The sequence below is a fragment of the Pyrus communis genome, chromosome 3, assembly GCF_041283825.1.
Source record: "Pyrus communis isolate YQ-2024b chromosome 3, ASM4128382v1, whole genome shotgun sequence".
NCBI lineage: Eukaryota > Viridiplantae > Streptophyta > Magnoliopsida > Rosales > Rosaceae > Pyrus > Pyrus communis.
The window spans coordinates 5,820,615-5,842,702 of NC_142567.1; the positions used below are offsets into that span (position 1 = coordinate 5,820,615).

A 22,088-nucleotide genomic window follows, 5' to 3' on the forward strand; every position below is an offset into this window, starting at 1 on the left:
TCCCTTTTGTCAACAATGTATTTATAGGTAGTGTGCAGCAACAATGGAGGAAAAGTATCGAAGAGCCAAAGCAAACACAGAGAGAAAGATAGGAGGGAAACTTTTGATTGTTTCTTTTTCATTACTTTCAATTGTACACAACCTATCTTATAAATACCACACTCTTAGCTAACTCCACCAATACATTTGTGACACATGGTTATATCCTCCACACACACATATCACACACTTATATCCTAACACCTTTATGTCCCGTAGTTACTTTTGTTGTTAAATTTTCTGTGAGAACAATTCCCTGTTCTCATGCTTTCTAATAATTCATTTTGTTATAGTTATTCAATAGAACAAATGTTTTTGAATTGTGTGTTCAGCAAAAAGGTGCAAGATGCTTGGCCTATGGTGAAATCGTTTTACGGGAGAACAGCATTTCATGCGAATTGAATGTGGTATGTCATGATTAATTCTATAAACTCGTGGTTGTGAAACCTACCCTTAATTGATCAGTTGTTTATTTGAAGTTATGCCTGTTGTTTGATGCACATGTCAACTTCTTGTGTTTCAATTGTGGGTTAGTGTAACCGTTCCATGAAAGTCTCAACAACCACAGAGATCAAGGACCGAGATCGTATTGTCAGGGCCAGGCGTCTTCTTGAACTGCTAGGAAGAACTAACGTTCCACCTTCCCTTGTACGATTATTGTCTATTTCGTGAGAATTTTTGCACCATATATATTGGACTTGTACCATTTGATTTCAGGCGATAGAAATTATGAACGGCTGTAAGCAGCATATCTTGATGAAGATTGGGCAGCATGAAGGTGGGCTATGCTCAAGGTTTGGGATCGAGAAGGTCGATATTGAATACAGTTTTCCTAATTTGGGCTTGATCTTTGTAGATGTGGTAATTTTGGATCAGTGCTACCTGGTCAATGAAGACTTAGCCAAACCTCTTAGTAACTGTTTTCTAATCTCTACTGTTGTTGCAGGTGGAGTACGAAGATCAGTTCCGGAGATCTCTATAGAGGTGAATAAAGTGATCTAAATTATTATGGCCGACTGCTTTTTGATTTGGCTTCATATACACACATGTATGATTATTGGTGGTTTAACTCTCTTTTCTAGTTGTATGCCTAATTTTTGACAATATTCTTGATGCAGGAGTTATTGGCTTGACAGGCACCAATCTTTATCACTATGTAAGTGTTGTGATTTTGGTTAGGGTTTTCTTTATCTGGTGTTAATTCCCACCGGTGGGTGGTACTCGTAGGTAATTTATGAGTTTCATTAATGAATTTTAATCTCTCTAAATGAATAATAGGAAGATACGGTTACTCCTGTTGGGGGCACTGTTGGTCACTCTAAGGACTTAGAGATGGCGAGGATGTTAGTGGAAGGCTATATTGTTTATAATGTTTAGAAGGATTGCGTCACAAATCTAAAGCTGATGACGTTTGAAAAAAGAAAAGATAGAGAAGGAGAAGACGCTCTGGCAACTTGTCGAAGAAGAAAAAACAAAAACTGAAGATGCGAGGGAGTAGTTGTATTATGCTTCATGGAGTGAAGAACATGCACACGATGAGGGCGGCGTCTTGATATTTTTGTAATAAATTTAAAACAACCGAACTGAACCGAATCGAACCGTTGATATTTTCTAATTCCAATTTCATTTGAGGGTGGAATTGCATCGTGCCCACCCCTAAAGTTCATCTCATGGATTTTTTATGATTTATTTATGTGAAGGACATGCCCACGAGGACGGCATCTTGAAAGTCATTAATTGTGACTCGTGGTTATTTAGAGCAAAGCTTGACCAAAACCAAGACAGTTCATCCTCAATGCTCTGTTTAGTCCACATCCCTTTTTGCAATTTGAAGACCATTACATCAAAGTTTTTAACTTCTCACTCAAATAGTCGTTTTACATTGCGATTAACTGCGCTTAAAATGCTACTAGGTGCAGTCAAGTTTATCGGCCAATGATTATTAATCACATGATGTGTATATATCTGTAACTGTAAGATTAAAGTATCAATAGAATTGACGACACATACACATTTAGCAAAAAAAAAAAATGTCTGATAGGCAACAAAAATATGTGCTCCTAAATCTTGATAAGCACCAAAAATGTCTGATCCCGGACAGCTAAGCCAACTGCCTTCAATTCAAAGTCTTTCCCCTTTTAATATTCTTGTAAATAGGTAGTCTCCAATCAATGGCTCCATCGGAGGCAGTTGGATAGTCAACACCACAGGTCATCTTGTCATTCTCGAAAAAAACCAAACAGTTGTCTGGTCTGCAAATTCGTCGAAACAAGCCTAAAGCCAGAGCCCTGTCCTGCAGTTGTTGGACAATCGCAACCTTGTCCTGAGGGATGAGAAAGATACCGACTCAGAAAACTACTTGTTACAAAGCTTTGACTACCCTTTTGATACCTTGCTTCCGGGAATGAATCTCAGGTGGGACATGAGGACCGGACTTAACTGGCATTTAACAGCATGGAAGAGTCCAGACGACCCTTCTCTGGGAGACTTTATATGGGAGACGGAGCTGCTCAACCATTTTGAGCCTGTCATGTGGAAAATGGTCTAATGAGTACTTGAGAAGCAGTCCATGGAACAGCCTTTTGTTCAGTGGAAAAACTTCGCTTTTGTCAACAGAGAGGAGGATACATGACAATTCACACGATGAACTTGTCCTTACTTGGGCAGATGACGATGATGAACCAAACTACGTTGTTTCGCCAGGAGTGGATTTAATCATAGGCATATTAGAATTCGACACTCTACGCAGCATTTCCAAGAGACTTTTGTGAGGGTTATGTCCACTGTGGTAGCAACGACAACTGTGTTCTTAATTTATCGCCAATTTGTCAATATTTGGAGAGGTTCGTTCCTGCGTCGCTGGAGAATTGGAACTTGAAAGATTTTTCAAAAGGTTGCATGAGGAGAAAGTCGTTGAGCTGCATGAATGATGGATTTGCTAAGTATATGTGGTTAAGCTGGATATTACACAGAATTGGATAAATAAAAGAAGGAATCTCGTTGAATGCAAGGCTAAATGCTTATCGAATTGTTCATGTTTTGCTTATGCATACATAGATGTTGATGAGGAGGCAGCGGTTGCGCTATCTGGTTTGGCGACCTTGTCGATATTAAGCAAAGGCTTTTTAGCCAAAATGGTCATTGAGTTTTGCATAACACATCACTTTGGTCCCTGAAATTGTTCACCATCCATTATTTTGGTCAATTCGTTAAAAACTCCGTTAAGTGTTCCGGAGTTCTTGGCCGAAAGTTTGGGCAATTTACAAAGCTTCGTAACTCAATCATTTCTTAGCCAAATTCGATCCATAATATATCAAAATGAAGATAGGAAAGTGTAGAACAAGATTATATCTATTTGGAAGCCCAATAGTTGCCGGAGATAGCCAGAAAATAGCCTGAAAGGTGAATGGTTCGCGGGAAAACTTGAAAACTTATCGGAAACTGGGTAAAATTTAAACGTTCATAACTTCTTCAGTACTCAACAAAATCGAGTGATTCAAAAATAAAAATCATATTCTAGATGAGACAAAGAGAATGGTACCTTTTTAAATGGAAAAATCGCAGTGGTTTGGCCACAAAAAACGGCTCGAAAGTGGTTGTCTTGGTCTCGAGTTAGCCACTTTCGAGCCGTGTTCCGGCCAAACGACGAAAAATTATCCATCTAGAAAGGTGCCATTCTCTTCGTCTCATTGAGAAGTATGATTTTATTTTTTGAATCACTCAATTTCGTTCAGTATTGAAGAAGTTATGAACGCTTAAATTTTACCCAGTTTCCAGTTTTCCCGCGGACTTGTCACATTTCAGGCTATTTTTCGGATATCTTCTGCAACTATTGGGCTTTAAAATAGTATAATCTTGTTCTACACTTTCCTATCTTCATTTTGATATATTATGGGTTGAATTTGGTTAAGAAACGATTGAGTTACAAAGCTTTGAAAATTGCCCAAACTTCAAGCCAAGAGCTCCGAGACACTTAATGGAGATTTTAACGGAAGAACAAAAATAATGGATGGTGGACAATCTCAGGGACCATTTCTACTGATTTTCAATCTCAGGGACCAAAGTGATGTGTTATTCAAATCTCAAGGACCATTTTGGCTAAAAAACCTTAAACAAATGATGGGTGGTGATCAGGATGTATGCATACATGAAGATATCTGCTTCAGATCTAGGTACGAATTATGTCCACTTTGTTCTTTAGGAATTTAAAGGTCCCCTTTTCAATTATATGCATAAATTGTCCGGTGTTTAACTACGTATGTTATTCCATCTCGAATAATCTATGAAGAAGAGAAAGGCGAAAAGTGGAAGATAGGAATGATACCGGCATCTGCCTTTGCTGTAATTGTTGGGATGTTCTTAGTTGGCTATTGTTATATTCAACGATTTAGAGGCAAGAAAGATGTCAAAGGTAGAATTACTAATAGTATCACTAATTGTTACTTTCTAATGATTAATAAGGTGAAGGCATTGAAGAATAGAAGGAAGATGATCTGGAGTTACACGAATTAAATAGGATAGTATAGTTATAAGCAAGGATCGATCCCACAAAGACGAGATTAATTTAAGCAAAAATAATAACTAACAAGCATGCAAACAATGACTTTTTTTATTTTATTTTCTTGACTCAACTTAACAGTAAAGCAATAAAATAAGGATCACGATTTGTTTGAAGATAAGCTAATAAGAAAAGCCAACCAAAAAAGAAAATTAGTAAAAGAAAAAAAATAAAACACGACAACTAGTAACTGCTGTACTCTATGGATATGGTGAGCTTAAGGTTCGTACAATTCTAAATTCGGTTCTTTGAAGTGTAGTTCCAACTCCATATGTAATTGTTTCCTTTAAATATGATTTCTTTCGATGGTTCTGGTGAGAGTCAAGTATTTTCATATGCTATTAGTCTATGGTCAAGGTCCAATTTAATATACAACAATTCGTTAAGTTCTTTGGAAACGATAAATTTACACACCATAAGTCTAGGTCTAGCTCATATGCATATGTAATCCCCAAATAGTTGTGCTTATATGTAACGTAAAATGCTCACTCAAAACAAACAAATACAATTATATCTACAGAATAATGGTATCTAAGCATCAAACCATAAATAATAAATGATAAATCATGTGTGGAGATTCAAGAACACAAATATGAAAATTGCATAAAGATAGCATTGAAATTAAGAAACTAAATCAAGTGTTTCATCCAACCTTAGGATGATAAGTTTTGTTAGACATGAAAAAAAATATACAAAAGAAAATTATTCAACAACATAAACAAAAACCAAGTAATAAAAGCATATGGAGCGATGATGATTATAAGGCACAGCAAAAAGTGATATTGGTGAAAATTTAGATTGTTGACAAATAACAAATTTAAACCTTGCCAGTACACAAATTAAATAGGATAGTATAATGAAAAGCAAAGATCGATCCGACAAAGATGAGATTAATTTAAGCAAAAATAATAACTGACAACTTAAGCATGCAAACCATGACTCTTTTTATTTTATGTTCTTGAATCAACTAAACACTAAAACAATAAAATAAGGATCGCGATTTGGTAAGAAAACCCAATGGAGAAAAATAGTAAAAGAAAGAAATAAAACACGACAACGAATAAGTAATTTTAACAAATTAGGGTTGTACTGTATCGATATGGTGAGCCTAAGGTTTCAGAATCCACACTCAACCATACGCTTCTCAAATCAATGCACCGTTCATACAATTTTAACTTTGGTTCTTGAAGTGTACCTACATAAAGGTCTTGGTCTAACTCAACATGCAATTGTTTCCTTTGGATATGATTTCTCCCAATGGTCCTGGTGAGAGTCAAGTATTTTCATATGCTACTAGCCCACTAGCCTATGGTTAGGGTCCAAATTAACATACAACAGTCCATTAAACTCTTTGGAAACGATAAACTGACATCATAAGTCTAGGCCTAGCTTATATGCATACGTAATTCCTAAATAAGGGCTTATATGTAAGGTAAGATGGTCACTCAACACAATTAAATACAATTCTATCTATGTAATATAGTATCTAAGCATCAAACCATAAATAATAAATGATAAAACACTTCAGAGATTCAAGAATACAAATATGGAAACTGCATCAAGTTTGTATTGAAATTGAGAAACTAAATCAAGTTTTGCATCCTAACCTTAGGATGATAGGTTTAGCTAAACTAGGGGAAAAAATACAAAAGAAAATTGTTCAACAACATAAGCAAAATACAAAGTGATACAAGCATAGGGATGAGATGATGATAAGTCACGGCAAAAAGTGATGTTGGTGAAGATGAAGATATGCTTGATACTTGATGAAGAACTAATGTCTTGAACAAAGTTGAATGGAATAAAGAGCAGCCTTTTGCAAGATGTGGAATTTTAGCCCCCTTCTGTTCACAATTAGCCATCCTCTTGATTCATCATAAGTTGTTCTCAACAAATTGTTCTATTTGATGTATCTGCACAACCATATTCCCGCACTTGACATGAATTGCATCCAATTTATTCAAAAATTCTTCCTTTATGTCCTTTTGCACCAATTGACCTACAAAATACAAAAACAAAGTAAATGACTCAAAAAAAAAAAAAAAAACCAAGCAACAAATGTGAGGAAAATAATAAAAAATATTAATCAATTAAGCTTTTATCAGTCGCATTCGGGAAGAGGAGAAATTGTTGATTTATGAATACATGCTCAACAAAAGATTAGACTATTTGAAGACAATCCCATAAAGCATGAGACGTAGCACAACCAACAGTAAGATAAAGTAACACTCAAAAATTATACTCATGGGATAGCTAATCACCAGTTGGTCTTGTTGATATCAACTGAGATACTCAAGATTAGGAACTTTAGGAGGGGAGAGAGGATCCTTGATGAATTTGGGATTGGCAATGGTAGGTGGAAAGAAGAGGGGGAGGGGGCAGACGAAGGGAGGGGAGGAGGTAGATGAACCATCTACTTATTTTTAGAGATCATGATCACATGAAAGGCTTTGAGTTGACGAACCCAAACAATATAATTGGCGGTAGAAAGTTTAAAGAAGAATACCTAGTTGTGGTCAAGGAGAGAGGAAGAAGATGACTCCATTGAGAGAGGAAATTCTTGAATTGTAGACGGCAAAGGAACGTGAAAAAGGAGATATACCCTAAGACCCAAGGAAAACATATACTTTGTAAAATTATGACTCATTGTATTAATGAGTGAAAAATATTACAATATATATGGGGGTATATTAATCACTATTGAGGTAGGAATCATACGGTAATTATAAATGAAATTACATTCTTATATTACATGCTATAATCAAGTAAACGATTCCGAATTAGTTAATTATATTCTAATAGTAGGCTTATTTTAGACTATTCAAAAGGAGGTGCCCAAGAGCAATTCCCCCCATTCCCTAATTGATAGGGCAATTGGGTTGACTTGCCCTTGGTCCCAAAAAAACTCCTCCAACATCCAAAAAGAAAAGGCAATTGGAAGCAGCCCATTGGGATGCCTTTGCAACTGAAGCCTGGGCTTGTGTCCTTGGAGTAATTGAGGCCGGCGTGGATGTTTGCAAAAATTGGCAGATCCTTTGTAGTGATTGACACCGGTTTGGATGTCAGCAAAAATTGGTAGACCTCGCGCCCATTTGCAGCCGAAAAGGCCCCATGCCTGAAAAGTGTTGCAAACTGTTGGATTTCCAACTATCCCTTCATTTGGACCGTTGGATTTTAACGTTAAAAAATATTGCACTTTTTATTGCAGCTGTCACGTGGCGAAATCATGGGTATCCGACGGTGATAATTTTGACAATCAATGGTCATGATTATTCCTACAATAAAAAATAAACAAAAATTACTAAAAATCCCAAAAGATCCCAAAATAAAAATACTTAATTGTTTTTCTATAAATACCCAACTATATTGCTCATTCTCCACTCCACAACTCAATATTTTTTTTAACTACATGTCTTGTCTTTTCTTTTTTCATCCCAAATCCTTTTGTTACCAAGAAAAATGAATGAGAAGTCAAATTGGTCAAATGGGGAAGACGTTGCTTTGCTTCAGGCTTGGGTGCTTGTTACTCATGACCCGATCATGAAAAATGAGATGATGGTGCAACACATGTAGAATAAGATTATGCACAATTTGTCGAGTAGGTGCAAGGCACATCCCAGAATGAGCAATCTATGTCGAGTAGGTATAGGCATATGCATAAAGCTTGACAAGAAGCCCTTGCAAAAGCGGAAGGAATTTATTGAAGTGTCAATAATCTAGCCAATGTGGTAACATTATTTTATTATTAATAAATTAAAATGTAATTAATATGTCATTATTTTGACTTTTGTTTTGTAAATTTTTATATTGTTTCACAATTTTTTTCAGTAACTACAATCACAAATTTGGTTCAACCTTGATAACAAGAAATTATTCACAAGGCAGAATGTTGGAACATTGTGAAGCATACTCCGAAGTACAAATTTTTGCCTAGTGGTTCATAAGTTAAGTTGAATGGGACTCCATTGCACGAATCAACTACTAAAGAGTCACCATTGAAGACCTCATTGAATCGGTCACACAAACTGAAGAAACCTTGAGGCCTATTCGTACGTAATTAAGAAGGCGCGGCTAAAAAAAAGATGCAATATGGAGCTAGTTTTTTGAATAATGATTATTCAAAATTAGTTGACGAAGACTTGCCAACATGCACTAAATAAGAAACGAGATAGGTTAACATATGAGCAAGACATGGCCATAGATGAAGCAAAGGTGAGAGAAAGAGAGTTAAATAAGCAAGAAAGGTAGAAGGAGAAGGATCAGGAGATCATGTCCCAATGTCTCAACAATGAGTAACCTAATTCAAAACATTTTTTAAGAAGTGAAAAATTGTGTCATGAGAAGAATGTTATCTACGGAAGATGAGGAAGTTCCATACACTCCAAGAGAAGATAGACCGAGCTACACTGATTTTACCCTCTAGGTTAAAATTAATTAAGTTTGTTGTAATGCTATGCTTTTTTCCCTTGTATTTGAAATAGTTTATTGGAAATAGACTTTATTGAGAAATAACGGCATATATACATGGAGGAAAAGGCCAAGAAAACATAAAGAAAAAAAAAAAATATATATATATATATATATATATATATATATGTGTGTGTGTGTGTGTGTGTGAATGGTATTGCATTTTCCCTTGTCCTCCCTCTTCCAAACAAGTGGACTTGCACAAAAGCAGTAAGAACAATTTCATTACCCTTGCCCTTGTCTTATCCTTACCCTCCTAAAACAGGTAGACTTCATCTAAATAGAACCAATCTAACCCAGGCCAACCCAGTTCATGTTAATTCTTATAATTAATTAGTTCAAATCAAATCACTTTTATGTAACAGACGTGTCCTTCTAGTCATATATAAACGAGCCACCTAAGATGAATGAGGATCCTCTTCGGATTCAAGGGTCTTTTAATTATGTTCTTTCATCGTAAATTGTGCGGTCAGTTTTCGTCAGGTACTATTTGTATTCAATTTTAAATAAAAAGTTTAAAATAATTTCTGATCGCACGATTTACGATGAACGAACACGATTAAATGATTTTTGGGATCCTCACAAAGAGGATTCAGAGAGAATCTTCACGGACCTAAGACATCCAGAAAGTTCCTAGTTGAAGATTTGCATGCACTGTCACTTAAACCAAACGTCGACCACAAATGCATAGATCTCTTATGATCTATTATAAAACAAATAATAATAGTGTTCAATACTTAATCCATTCACGGTACGTAGAAACTAATCAGAAATGATATCCGCACGATCGAGGTTAGTTGGAGCTGAATTATGAATACATCATAGCAGAAATTTTATAATACATGTTCAGGTACGAAGTCGATACACCAAATAAAAATTAAGTTGGTGAGTCAAAGCCTACAACAAAATGGCAATTGAACTATTAGTATAAATTCTCCACAAGCAAACCTGCCTTATAGTTATGACAAGTGTATGGTAACCATATTAAGTATAAGAGATGTAGGCCTACTACGATTACGATTTAAGTGATAAGTGAAGGAATATTAATGTACAAATGTCACAATTGTATTGAACATTGTCCATGTCAGCTAAAAGCTGTTGGATTGGCTGAAGTTTGTTAGGAGTCAGTTTGTTAGTTGGTTGTAACGGCTAATAAGCCTTGGGTTTGCTGCTATATATAGCTGTGTGTAATCTCTCTCTCAATGAATTGAAAGCTCAACAGTTTATTCTTCTTCTTCTCTTTCTCTACTGCTAAAGTTCTCTCTCTCAAGCTTCAATCTTGATCTCTTCTTCGTCCTTCATCTTTTTATTTTTTTCATCTGTTAATATGTTATCGAGCCAGCGATTTTGCTGTGGTTCGTTGGTTTTTAGGGCTCTCTGATTGGCTTCTGGGATCTCTTCTTGGAGTTTGAAAGCTACGATCTGCATCAATGGCGGTGGGCAATTGGTGGTTGGCAGTTGGCATTTGAAGATTTGAGATCTATTTTTTGGAGAATTAAAGCTTCGATCAGGTGATATGGCTCTTATGTTTCTCGATTCATCCGTTTCTCAAGTATTTCTCTGTGCTATATGGAATTCTGGTTTCTGGGTTTCTGGTTGTGCTATGATAAAGTAAATCTTGTAGTGTAGTCTATGATTTTTGTGTATCATTCAATAGTTAAAGTTTGAGGCACGAAGCCTTTAGTAGTTAAAGATTTGTGGGCACGAAGCCATTGATTGATAATCTTGAAGTTCTTGTAGTTATTTGGTTGAAGCCAAGAAGCCATTTCTGTGATTTTCTGCTCTTTCTGAAGATTCGTTGGCACGAAGTTGTTTCTGAATATTTCTTGATAGTTTGAGTTTTTCTAGTTGTATAAAGATGGCATCATCATCATCAGTGAAAATAGAAGGGTTGTTGGGAATGTTAACCATAAAGTTGACTGATAAGAACTTTTCTAAGTGGGTTTTTCAATTCAAGTCTGTTATAAAATGATATAAATTGTTTGATCACTTTGATGGCACTGCTATTTGTCCACCAAAGTTTGTTATACACACTGAGCATGGAGTTACAAGTGAAATTACAAATGCTTATCTTGAATGGGAGTCAACTAATTTGGCATTGTTAAGTTTGCTTATTGCAACATTATCTGATGAATCTAGAAAGCATGTTCTAGGATGTAAAACTGCACATGAGGCATGTACTAGTCCACAAGATAGATATGCTTCCATTTCTAAAGCAAAAGTGAACACACTTAAGAAAGAATTTCAAACTATACAAAAATGGGCTAATTCAATTGACCAATATATGTCTAGGCTCAAGAATATTAAAGAACAGTTGCTTGCTGCTAGAGAATTTGTGTTAGGTAATGACTTTGTTGTTGCTGCTTTGTCTGGTTTACCAATGGAGTATTCAACCATAAGGAGTGTCATACTTACAAAGGATACTTCGATTTCCTTAAGAGAGTTTAGGGAACAGTTGCTCTGTGCAGAAAGAGAGAATAAGTCTATGGCTAATAGTCTGTTAAACAATTTCTCTGGTTTGTATATGCAAGGATCTGTTGGTTCATCATTGTCATAGGGTTTTGGTATGTCACAAGACTCTGGTATGTTTCAGGGATCTTCAAGTTGTTATGATGGTATACCATTCTCTATTAGTGGTACAATTACAAGAGTTCAAAATGGTATTCCAAGCTTTGGGGTGTCATTTATGCCTTATCCACAGCAAGGCCCATATTCTGCTATTTCAAATGTTGCTCCCCAAGCATATCCTCCTATGCCATTTCCACAATAGGGTTATTCTTCATACTTGGAAAATTAATACATAGATGCTCCACCATTTCCTAAATCATCAATACCAAATTTTTCAAACAACTATGGCTTTGTTGGGCATGTTGGTCCACCAAGGCAATTTCCAAACTCTAATGCTTGGAGTTCGAATACTGGATCTAGATAATATTATGGGCCAAAGTCAAATGGGAATGGAACCTACAAGCCACCAAATGGGAGAGGTCAGACTTTTGGCAACAGACAGCAACTAGATCGTGGCAGACTTGGGCTGGAAATACATAAGCAAGGACAAACATTGTACCTGAGTATCAAATATGTTCAAAGAGGGGACACACAACACCAAATTGCTGGAAGAGGTCAACTAATACTAGTTCTATGGGACATGTACTAGAGTGTCAAATTTGTGGAAAAATAGGTCATAGTGCTTTAGACTGTCATCATAGAAACAATTTTGCATATCAAGGCTCTGCACTTGCTCCTTCCTTAAGTGTTATACAAGCTCAAGCTCCACAGTCTTTTCAAGCACTACAACCATTTTAAGCATCACAGTCTCATCTTCCCAATGATTCTTGGATAATAGATACTTGAGCATCTTATCACATGATAACTGATGTACATTCACTACAAAATGTCACACCTTATGAAGGCAATGATAAAATCATTATTGGCAATGGTGAAGGTTTGCCAATTACACATATTGGTTATGCAAAATTGTGCACTGTATCAAACTCTTTAGTTTTGAGAAGTGTTTTACATGTTCTAACCATTGTTATTAGTTTACTATCAGTAAAACAATTGTGTAAAGACAATTATTGTTGGTTCATCTGTGATGATACAAATTTTTGTGTGCAGGACAAAGTAACCAAGGTTGTAATCTACCAAGGAATGAGTAATGATTGTGAGTTGTTTCAGATACCAACAAAGCTACTTACAAAGGGTCCAGTGTCTTCAGCAAAGGAGTCTATGGGGTTGCTTGGTCAAAAAGTGAAGTCTATATTATGGCATCAAAGGTGTGGTCATCATAGCAATGAAGTACTATTTGTAATGTTGAAGAATTCTGATATAGTTAGTTTTGTTGATGATAAACAACATTTGTGTTCAGCTTGTATTTCTAGAAAAATGTCAAGATTACCATTTGTAGATAGGAAAGAGCCTTTTGTTTTTCCTTTTCAAAAGATTCATTATGATCTTTGGGGTCCTTCACCTACAAAGTTCATAGAGGGTTACAAATACTATGTGAGTTTTGTTGATGATTTTACCAGTTATGTATGGATATACCCATTGATCAATAAATCAGAAGTTTTTGATGTTTTTCATAAATTTTATAATCTTGTTCTTACTTCGTTTGGTACTAGTATTAAATGCCTGCAAACAGATGGTGGGGAGAATATGTTAGTCACAGATTTGATGAATTTCTCAAAAATAAAGGCATTGTACATATGGTATCATGTCCATATACCCCTCAGCAAAATGGAATTGTGAAAACAGCAATATGTTAGCACAGACACATTGTGAAAACTGCAATAACATTGCCTCAAGAGCTATGGTTTCATGCATGTGCTCATTCTGTTTTCCTCATAAATAGATTGCCATGTAAGGTTTTAGGAATGTAGTCATACTATCAACAACTATTTGGATGTAAACCACAATTGCAGGGTCTAAAAGTCTTTGGTACTGCAGTGTATCCATATATTAGACCTTATACAGAAAACAAGTTACAACCAAGAGCTTCCTTGTGTGTATTTGTTGGATATGTTATAGGTTACAAGGGAGTAGTGTGTTATCACATACCATCTCACAAATTCATTATTTCTCGACATGTAATACATGATGAAGATATATTTCCATACAAGACTCCAATATCTAGTTCCAGAAATCAAGGCTCATGTCATGTTCTAGCATCCAAATTATCAAATGCTCCATTTGTAGTCATTTTACCAGAGCAATATGTGTCTAGAAGATCAGAATCTCAATCTGAGAATTTGAATTATTGTAAACATGAATATTCATGCGATGAATGAGACATGAACACATGTACAAAATAATATTTTGTATTAATTTTGGGGTTACAATTTGATCCTCTGATTTTATCTTCGTAAGGTGTAGATTTGTGGATGGTTTGTTGATCCAAATGGCCGTCGGGGCTTGATCTTAGGATGAACGAGGATGAACGGATCTTCTAGGACCTTCGGGGCTTGATCTTGATAAACAGTTGTGTGGATTTCTTCAAGGGCTCGTTGGGCTTGATCTTCATAAACTAGGATGAACGGATCTTCAAGGCCTTCGATGCTTGATCTTGATGAATAGTTGTGTAGATTTCTTCAAGGATTTGACAAAGAACAAAGAAAGCTTTCTTGATCCTTCGAGATTCTTGGGAATTTGGGAGGTTGGATACTTGAAAGTTTGAGAGTTTTATAGCTTCAAGGATTTGGGGAATTCTGTTCCAATTTGGGAGTAGAGAAATGCATATGTGAATTGGTTCTTGAAATGGAGGAAATGGCCTTGTATTTATAGAATTTTTCAGGGCTTAATTTTGAATATAATATTCAGATGAAATAAATCATTTCTGTCAGGTGTTGACACGTGTCCTATTTGATGACCCTTCTGATTTTTTATTATTTTTTTGTTGAGTCACACGACATGTGTAAAATTTATGTGACACGTGAATGTTGAAATTTTAATGCATTGATCAACATTTCTTTCACTGAAATTTCAATGTCTACAAATGCCCCCACTTCAAGGTGCATCGTATACTTGTTCTTGTCACGTGTAGAAGATGTGTTTTGAAGTCCCTTAATGTAGATGTCGATCCAAGGGTCATCGAGGCTTGATCTTGATTTGGGCTAGAAATTTCTTCAAAAGCCTTCAGGGCTTGATCTTGAATTTGGCTAGAAGATTTTCTGGTTTCCTCCAATTGTTGATTTTCCACATGCTTAATCTTGAACAGGGCTTAAGGGTTTTCTGGATTCCTACAAAGGTTGATTTTCCACAGGCTTCATCTTGAACTGGGCTGGACAGTTTTCTGGATTCCTCCAAAAATTGATTTTCCACAGGTTTCATCTTGAATTGGGCTGGAAAGCTTTTTTTTTTTTTTTTTTTTTCTTCTGCCAGACTTCCTTCAAAGGTTTGAATTTATCCTATTATCTGGAGATAAATTTGATTCAAGGGTGGTAGACATTTGATCTTGATTCGGACTTGTGATTCTTTTCAAGGGTCGTCAAGGTTTCTCGAGTTCTTCTATTAAAGCAACGATGTCGAGCTTGGATTTGACTTAGACTCCTCCATCTGGATTATGTGATTCTGCAGGGAAAGGCATTATGTTATAGTGACATGTTCCAGCTCATCATTGATCATTCTGTTTCAATCTCTTGCATAGCAGAAGTGGTGCGCAACCTTTGCATTTAAATGGTCCTTCAGAACATGACTTCTCAGCAACTCATCCATGTTTGGCAACTTCAATGTAAAGAGCTAACATCATATCAACTGTCCTGAAGTATTCACTGAGGAAATTAGAGACATGTCAACAGTTGAAGACAAGCACTCGAGAGCAATGCTAGATAAGTAACCAGGCAAAGGTTCCGAGCAATCAGTTCCATATCGGAAGTTTGATTTCAGGTTCCGACTGATTGTTTTCTTTCTCCTTGTCTTGGATATAAGAGCAAAGGCAAATGAAAAGACAGGGAAAAAGCATGATATGAAATACCTTTGCTTTCAACCCTGATGATATGAGATACGTTTTCTTTTGAAGAAATAGCGGATAAATTAGCACATGTTTTTTTTGCGCTTGTCTCCACATGCTTCGATGTATCATTTTCACTTGCCTTATCTGTTCTCCAGGCAGATGTGGTATCTTCTTTAGAAGTACATCAACAGTTGAAGATGAGTACTTGAGAGTAATGTTATGTATGCAATTAGGGAAAGGGTTACAGGCAGTCGGTTCCAAATCGGAAGGTTGATTCCAAGTGCCGGCTAATTGCTCTCTTTATCCTTGTCTTGCAGGGAAGAACAAGGATAAAGAAAATGACAGCGATACAGCCTGCTATGAGATACTCTTGTTTTTGACCCTGATGATATAAGATACTTTTGCTCTGGTGTGACTTGGTTGAAGAGGTATTTTCAAGGAGGAAGAAATTGAGTATGTTGAGGGGTTTGGTTACAGATGCATTCTTGGCGAGGAAGAAGAGTCAGGCATTTTGGATGTGTGCCTTGTCATAGTGGATGAAGGTTGACATATATAGGGATTTCCCACTAGCAAGTAATGGTGCGGACGTGGCCTTGTTACCCATACTTGTCGACAATAATGTTGTAGTTGGAATAGTAAAATTCACGCGTTTTCAACTTTGTTAGAGATATTTAACAAAGTTGCACTTAATATCCAAAAAGCTGAGATTGAGTTTGAAAAGTGTTGACGGATTTATGCAGGAAAATCTAGCTTTGGAAATTCGAAAAGTGGCGTCTTTTTGATTTTTTGAACAGATGGTTGTGTTGCTTCTCCTTTTATAGAGGTATCGGTTGTATTCAAAATGCACACTTTGTAGATTGCCCGCTTATGAAAATTGTCTTTGCTGTATGTCTGAGATTTTACTCTATCCAACTTTTTTCTTTCATCATTTCTGAAAATGGCTTACCCATCTAACATTTGCTTAGATTTGAGTCTCAGGAGTGATGCAAACGAGCCGCCTCTGGATAATATATGGCGCCCGTCCTTCTTATCTTCTAATGGCCCTCTCACAGTTGTAGACTCTGTGATGAGGGATGAAATAACGACCACAGTAGTAGCTAAGAACCTCCTCACTCTTAGAGATAATAGGCTTCTTTCAAGACGGTCTGATGAGTTGGCCGTTCGAGACTCCCTAGCTCTCAGTGTTCAGTGTGCGGGCTTTGTGTCCAAAGTGTTCAGTGTGCGGGCTCTGTGTCCAATATAGGTCAACGACTACTTGCTCGAACTCGCCAAGTTAAATCATTGATGGCCGAGGTGGCAAACCTTAGACGAGAGATCAAACATCTCAATCGCGAGAATAGAGAGTTGCACATACTTGCAAATAATTATTCAATGAGAATAAAGAGAAAACTTGATCAGCTGTAGGAATCTGAAAGTCAGATTCAAAGTGACCATCAAAGGTTTGTAGCTGTATTCCAAAGGCACTTTTTGCTGAGGCTTCACGTGAACAACCTTTGTGAAGGCTCTTTTTTTTTTTTTTTTTTTTTTTATCGGTTGTTGTTGTTGTACATATTTGTAACTTCTCAAAGATGTCAATAGATAGGCTTTATTTCATTCAGTGTATTGTGCTAAATACCATAGAGCATATATTTCAATAAGATATGGTACTTCCTTTTTTTTTTTTTTTTTTTTTTAGATGGTGCTTGATGCACCATCCTCCCCTTACTTTCTACTTTTCAATTATTCTACTTTTTTAGGAAAACTAATGACAAAGGTTTGAAAACTTTAAGTTTTAACGATAAGGACAAAATAAAGGGTAAAGTGAATAGTTTCAGGTTTGACTTTTTAGTGTAAAAATGTGATTTTTCGTTAAACTGAACAGTACCGCAGGCTTTTCGTTAAAACTCCCTTTTATTTTCCCTTCTTGACTTGCTAATAGTAGCATGAAATTGTAAGTGGCTTGACGATAGCACGGTTGTGTTCCTTGGTGGGTGCTTGAATTTGCATAAGATAACATTCCTCTTTAGAAAAATGTGAACTCCACCTTTGAATTGGCATAGGGAACTCACATCAAATGTGTAGATGGGTCACTTTTGAACATGTTCCTTTGTCCTGCAGCTTAATCCCACCTAGAACCATTCACATGGTGTCGTGCACCATTCCTTAAACCTTTATATATATATATATATATATATATATATATATTTCTTTTTTTGGTCGGCCAACACCTTCCACATGGTGCAGGGAGAAATGCAGATGAGCTTGGAGCAACGAGAGGCTAGGCACGGAGCAAGGATATATATATATATATATATATATATATATATATATATTTTTTTTCCCTTCTTTTTTTGGTCGGCCAACACCTTCCCTTTCTTTTCTATATATCCCCCACATGGTGCAGGGAGAAATGCAGAAGAGCTTGGAGCAACGAAAGGCTAGGCACGAAGCAAGGAGCCAAGTATATGTAAGTTGGCAAACTTTGGTTTTGTTAATCACATTCAAAGGCAACAGCCATGAAGGAGGTGCAGAAGCAGCTGGAGCATGAGGTAGAGTGTAAGGCGTCGAGCTTCACGACCGGCTAGTCGTTTGACAACGGCCACTGAAGCTCTTCGCTGATTATAATCATGGTGGCTAAAATGACAAGCTCAAGGTGGTGCAAGGCGTCTAGCTTCACGAATCGCTAGTTGTTTGACAACAATCACTGAAGTTATTCTTGCCCTTAGTAATAGCAGGATGCACAGAAGCTAGAGGAAAGATGCACAAAAGCTAGAGCAACGGGAGGTCAAAGAGTTAACAGCATCACAGAGGATAACTAAAAGATAGTGCACGATCGCGAGAAGGTTAATGAACGAAGGAAGGCCAAAGAGCTAAGAGCATCATCCGTGAGTCCAATTATCGCAGCCTACTCCCTTGTCTCAACTAACAGTAGCGGAAGGCAGTCCCCAGGCATCTAAGACGCAACGAAGCGACACTAACCCAAGTCACAACCTCAAGCCGAGCAATGACACCAATCCAAGTCACAACCTTTAAGTCTAATAACCGAGCTTGAAGATGGAAAGCATGAATCCTACATCCTTTCACCAAAGTTTACCACACCCGCAACGTCCTCACTAGCCAGAGCGTCGTCATGAAAACCATCAACAAAAAGAAGCATGTCAGCGCCAACCTCATATCCAACATCAATAAGCTCTATGAGGTCCTCAACCTCCGAAGTACAGCAACTGCACAAGCATTGCACAGCCATTGCACACCTGTTGCACTATCTATCGTTGATGACTGGCCCAAAAGCAATGGTGTCAACCAAAGACTGATGAAGCTGCTCTAGACCTTGAGTAAAAGCCTATTCAAGATGCGTGACATCTGCTGTAAAAAACCCAAGCAATCTGTGATGAAGAAGAGGTCTAAAACTCTGCCATCTAGAGTCGGCATCTAATCAAAATTTCAAGCTCACGTAGTACTTTGGTAACATTGTGGAGTGAACCTCTCTAATCGTGGCACCAAAACTTCAACATATAGACCGGAGAGGGCATTGGGAGATGTTGAAGAAGAATGAGGTAGGGGGCGAAGACAGCAACTCTTTGCGGAAACCCTTAAGGTGGAGCTTCGACTTGTCCTTGGCGGAGAAGTTGAGTCGACGAAGAAGCTTCAAAGGTGGGAAGCGATGGTGGTGGATTTGGCAGCTGAGGAAGAGAGAAGAGCAATTGCAGTGCCAATATTCTCCTGTAAGAAATCTCCTTTGCTTTTGCTTCCTTACTTTGGCAGTTTCAAATCTGCAGTCGGATGCTCTTCCAATTAGCCCTCTGTAGTTCCTCCACTGTGTAAACAAACAAAGACTCAACGATATGCCGAAGCCCTCTGGAAGAAACGGCAGTAGACAACCACAATTTATGTCTGAAGACGAGGTTGTGCGACTAGCTTAGATATCCACTTGCTCCGGGTGTGCGCACCATGTGTAGCAGGTGAGGTTTGGGTAGAGTGAGGACGAAGGAGACTAGCGTCACCATCGTAACTGCTTCGATTCATGGCGTCTGATCTTGGAACCCTTGGTGGTAGAGATGAGTTTGAGGTAGACAGTGAACTGAGAAGAATGAGAGAGACAGTTGGAGATGAGGAAGCATTGGGAGAGGATTTGGACCAGCTTGAAGTTAAGTGAGGATAGGCCACAGGAGTTAGGCTTATTACTGGTGGACTCGTTGATGGTGTGAACTATGCTGGGCCGAAGCAATTCCAAATTTATATATATATATATATATATATATACACAACCTGTATTTTTTTTTTATTATTTTTTTCAATAAGCTGTAATTTAATTTCAATGCAAAGAAAACTTGTATTTTTTTTTTGGTAATGAAATTGACTTTAATAAAATCCTTATTTTTTTTATTTTGATGTGACTTAACCCAAAGTTGAATGTTCGAACTACCTACATACCCTTCAAAAGAAGAGATCAAGTTATAAAGTAGTTCAGATGAGCGATGGATTGCTTTTGACAGTCTTAATGGTGATTTTGATGATGATTTTGCCGTACACAGTTTATGCTCTTACGGGGCAGGAGCATCTTGTATTTGTTTTAGGGGTAGTAAGGCTTCAAGAATCTGCCATTGATGGGGCCGATCTTCAAGCAGTCTTTCGCCATGATTAAGTAGGCGTCGTTGGTGTAGACTTCTTATATTACATAAGGTCCATCTCATTTTGATGTGAACTTGCTTTTTGTTTTGTGAGTTGTGATGATAGGCCTACGCAGTGCAAAGATGAGATCCCCCACTTGAAAAAAAATGAGGGCGAAATTTCTTATTGAAAGCCTTGGAGAGTCTTGTTTGATAACACTTCAAGTGTTCCTGAGCTTCGAGCCTTCTTTCATCCAGCGCTTCCAGCTCTTGAAGACGCAACTTTGCATTATCTTCATCAGTCAAGCCTTCTTGTATAGCCATCCTTAGTGAGAGGATTTGACTTTCGAGCGATAGAACAGCTTCCACGCCATATACGAGAGAATAAGGCGTAGCTTAGGTAGGAGTCCTATGTGTCATCCTATATGCCCAAAATGCTTCGCTTATTCTTTCGAGCCAGTCTCTCTTTGTTCAACCGATTACCTTTTTTAGGAGGTTGCACAATGTTTTGTTGAATGTTTCTGCATGACCGTTGGCCGGACCATGATACATAGAAGACTTGTGCTGCTTAAACTTGTATTTCTCGCAGAGTTTATCCATGAGTCAGTTGGAGAACTGTTTTTCGTTGCCAGTGATAATGCACCGAGGCACACCATATCGGTGGATGATATGCTTCTTGATGAAACGGATGACAGTTTCCTTCTTGACTTCCCTTAAGGGTATAACTTCAGCCCACTTGGAGAAGTAATCTATTGCAACTAGAATGTAAGCTTCTCCTGCAAATGACTTTAGTACAATCGGTCTTATGACATTCAATCACCATGCATTGAACGACCATGAAGCAACTGTATGGTGTAATGGTTCAGGCGGTTGATGTATGAAGTTGGTATGGAATTGGCAGGCTTGGCACCTTTTGCCATGTTCCAAGCAGTCTGTCACCATGCTTGGCCAGTAGTAACCCATTCTTTTGAGCTGGAAATGTAGCTTTGGTCCAGACTGATGCGCCCCATACACACCTGAGTGTGCTTTTTCCATGGCTTGATTGGCTTCTTCCTTACCTAGGTATCTCAGGAGCACTCCTTCAAAAGAGTGTCGGTAGAGTGTTCCTTTGTAGTAGAGGAAGCGAGGTTCTCGTTGACATATTTCAAAGCGATGTCTAGGATCATCTGGAAGCCTTTCATGCTCCAAGTAAACGATCAACAGCCGTCTTCACTCTTTAGCGTCGACCGGAAGTACTGAGATGATGTTTGCATCATCTAGTGGCATTTCAATGATAAGTGGGATCACCCATCTTTGGCAAACTAGCATGTCTGCAGCTTCGTCTTCTCCTAGTGTTATACTCGAGGCTAGGTTGGCAAGAGCATCTGCCATTTGATTTTCTTTTCTTGGCACATGTTCTAGTGTCACGGCCTCAAACTTTTATAGTAGTTGATTGCCAACTGGAAGTATGGGACGAGATCATCTTTTCTCACCTCATATTCAGTTAAAAGTTAATTAATTATAAGCTTAAAGTCGCCATAAACCTCAAGGGATGTGATTTCCATGTTGATCATCATTTAGAGCCCGATAATCAGTGCTTGGTACTCAGCGACGTTATTGGAGCATAGTTCACTTAGTTGGAAGGAATAAGGTAGTATTTGCCTTTTTGGTGACATGAATACTACTCATGCCCCTGCTCCGTCTGCTCGTGCGAATCCATCGAAGAACATCGTCCATGTCAGGAAGATGTCAATGTAGAACACCTCCTCGTCAGGCAAGTCATCTGAGATTTTCCAATTAGCTGGGATTGGGTGATCGGCAAGGAAGTCTGCTAGCGCTTGTCCTTTGACGACTTTAGTTGGGTTGTAGATGATCTCATATTGATTAAGAAGCAACGTCCATTTAGCGAGTCGCCCTGTCAAGACTAGTTTGGACATAACGCATTTGACCAGGTCAGCTTTAGCAACCAGGTGGATGATGTACGTATGCATGTAATGCCTGAGCTTCT

General features: G+C 37.7%; 2 long non-coding RNA genes across 2 annotated transcripts; both read left to right on the forward strand.

The window, feature by feature from the left end:
- Positions 1-450: 450 nt before the first annotated feature.
- On the forward strand, positions 451-1,772 carry LOC148697806 (uncharacterized). The gene is made up of 5 exons (XR_015960299.1): positions 451-687; positions 757-849; positions 986-1,023; positions 1,158-1,195; positions 1,318-1,772. It is a non-coding gene; the product is annotated as an uncharacterized LOC148697806 (long non-coding RNA).
- Positions 1,773-10,235: 8,463 nt separating this feature from the next.
- On the forward strand, positions 10,236-13,150 carry LOC148697807 (uncharacterized). The gene is made up of 2 exons (XR_015960560.1): positions 10,236-10,575; positions 12,683-13,150. It is a non-coding gene; the product is annotated as an uncharacterized LOC148697807 (long non-coding RNA).
- Positions 13,151-22,088: the final 8,938 nt, after the last annotated feature.